This window comes from Silurus aristotelis, assembly GCF_946808225.1.
Source record: "Silurus aristotelis genome assembly, chromosome: 9".
Taxonomy (NCBI): domain Eukaryota; kingdom Metazoa; phylum Chordata; class Actinopteri; order Siluriformes; family Siluridae; genus Silurus; species Silurus aristotelis.
The window spans coordinates 17,096,794-17,100,017 of record NC_139582.1 but is presented as its reverse complement, the minus strand read 5'-3'; positions in this window follow the sequence as shown (position 1 = coordinate 17,100,017).

The window sequence follows — 3,224 nt, the reverse complement described above, 5'->3', positions numbered from 1 at the left end:
CTGTGAAGCTGATTTACAATTAATATAATATAATATAATATCTTCAGTCAGAGATGCTCTTATTGGGGGTCGGGGGGTGGGGGATCAACATTTTTTTCTTCAGATCTACAGGAAAGTCATCCCGAACATTTGAAACAGAAAACCTCTGTTTATGTGTTTATAATGATCTGGAAACTGAGATCCTTATCGATCCCACACAAGCTGTAGTGGCAGTTAACTAATCACCCTCGGTCCTGCTCCTCCATCAGGACAACTTCGTCTCTCAGCTCTCTGGCAATCGACGGACGAAATCTCCTGAGGATCTCCGAGACAATGTATTTCATTTGACTGCAATGAATGCTTGTGCGTTGGGTTTACTCGGCTTTGCATTAGTAAGCTCTTCTTTAATTAGCGCACTCAGGGGCAATCGATACGCGCTCCTGAGATCAGGGAGGCAGATACTGCACTCGGGTTTTGTCTTTTTCTGATGATACCGTGCAGAAAAAGAAGCTTGTGAACATGCTGGTGTGTGGAGAGAGAGAGCGCTATATATAAAGAAAGAGAGAGAGAGAGAGAGAGAGAGAGAGAGAGAGAGAGAGAGAGAGAGAGAGAGGAAAGGCCTTGTAAATGGCGTCGTTAGTGCTGGTGTGTGTTTAAAACAACATCTGTGAAATCAAAACGTTCTGACGGTTATTTTTCAGGAGATACAACAGATGTTCAAGTCATTCTTTGGGTAATCTCAGAAGAAAATAATTGTAGTGTTAATCCCCACCCAGTTCCAATCTCACAACCCTCAAAAAATGCAAAATAAGTCATTTTAAATAGAAATATTTTAAAAAATAAATCCTGTTTGAGCTCGAACCCAATCACAGCCCTCTCGAGTCTAATACCGAGTCAGAAGGAGTTTGTTCATTGGTTCAAGAGCCGTAATTCAGAACTTGTTCCACAGGCATTTCACAATATCCAATGTAACTATAAATGGATAAAAAAGTGTGACTATAATAAATGCCTGTGTTTTAAGATGATTGAAGCAATTTCGAGGCATTATGTTATAGAGGAAAACAGTAACATGATCCCGCTTCATAACACCACCCTGTCATCAATCTACGTTTATTCACGCTCTCTCTCTCTCTCTCTCTCTCTCTCTCTCTCTCTCTCTCTCTCTCTCTCTCTCTCTCTCTCTCTCTCTCTCTCTCTCTTTTTTGGGAAAACAGCGGCATGATTTATCCTCACTGCTGGGAATCATCATATTCTCCTATAATTGAATTTCACACTTTTAAATAAATTAACTTCCCACTGCAACTAGAATAGACATGGGAACACTTCACACACACACACACACGCACGCACTCTCCCTCTGTCTCTTTCAAGCACACATACACACTCACACACACACACACACACACACACACACACACACACACACACACACACACACACACACACACACACATTACATTTACTGATCTTTGATCATTTTGGGATTTACATTTACAGCATATGGCAGATGCTCTGATACAGCCCGACTTTTAATCATCTAATTTATAGATCTTCAGATCAGATATCAAACATCTCATTTATAAAACTGAACAACAGTTGAGGGCCTTTTTCAAGGGCCCAAAAGTTGCAGCTTGGGTTTTCAACTCACAATCTTCCTATCGGAAATCAAAATTATTTAAGCACTGAGTTTCAACTCACCAACACAATACCTCACCCATACACAATCAGATTTCCAGTCATGTTCTTAGCAGGTTGGAGGAACCCCCGGAGAACCCAGAACAAAAAAAAAACAAAGATAGACGGAGTAAAGTATTTCCTCATGGCTCTTAAGGCAGAGCTGTAGAAATGAGCGAGGGTTAAATGCCATTACAACACTTTAAGTAAACAGTCTAACGGCAAACTAGTTTCTGCTAAACGCAAAAATTTCTCGGGGCAACTCAAATCAAGTGGTTCACACATTCGTCTAACAGGACGTTCTGTGGTCCATTGGGAAAAAGTTCCTCGTTATTGAGAAATCGTCCAGAGCTTCACACCCTTTAGAAAAGTGCTTGGTTTATGTGAACACTGTGACGGTGTTGCTCTTTATGTTCACAAGTTGCTCAGTGAGGTGTGATCTTCACTCGCCGACACGTCCATTAGCTCTCATGTTGCCACACAGTCATGTCTGAGGAGGGTTGCGGGTTTGAAGGGGGTTAAAAGGCGGAATTTTTTGTGGGACGCAGTAACGTCACACCTCTGACTGACGTCACTCCCATAATCCTCAGCACGTAAAAAGTCTATATTATTCTTGCAGTTATTACTGTTGTACAGTTGAACCCAATTTCCTGTTTCCCTTCTTCTCTCAGTAGCTCCTTTCCGATGTGCAAAAAAAAAAAAGAGAGAGAACGTGCAAGTCTATGAGATGTTCTCACTCACTAGAGCGACTTCAGGGAAAACACTGTCTAATAACAGTAGAACAGAAAATCATATTCACAACATCGTTTCATTACACAGCACATCATCTTTTAATCCAAATGAACAGGTTGTGCTTTTTGAAAATCCCTTTCCACATTTGCTTTTCGAATAACCTTCACTCTTCTGGGTAGATGTTCCACTGGATTTTGTGGAGTTACAAATGTGTTAGTAAAGTCAGGTACAGATGTAGGTGAGACTGTGAGGAGACCTGGGGTGCAGTCAGCGTTCACATTCATACTATTCAGTAGGTATGAGGTTCAGAGTTTTAGAGCTCTACACTATTTCACTGTATTACGTTATATAAACACTCCATCGACTCTCAGGAAAACAGGAAGTAAAAGATTGTAAAGAAGTAGTACCGGCTTGTTACAGCTTTCAGTTCAGTAAAATAAATCCAGCAATTTTGTTCTTTTATTCAAACCACACTTAAAGTGTGATTTCTTCCGTATAAAATATAGAAAAAATGCATAAAAAGCAGACAAATCGTGTGGTTTTGTCAAAGCGATCCATAGAAGTGATGTTTGATGCAGGATGATGTGAGGCGGAGGAATATTATATCCCGGAAGGGGATTACTTTCACAGAACTGCACAGCCAGGAGTGTGTTATTCTGCTCATTCAAGGCATTTTTCTAATGATTACAGCATTAATTATCATATCACTTTTTTATGCAACTTAAGGCAAGATTGAATGTTGTTGAAAAAGTCCAACAACAACAACAATAATAATAATAATAATAATAATAATAATAATAATAATAATAATAATAATAATGTTAAACAGAACCCTGTGA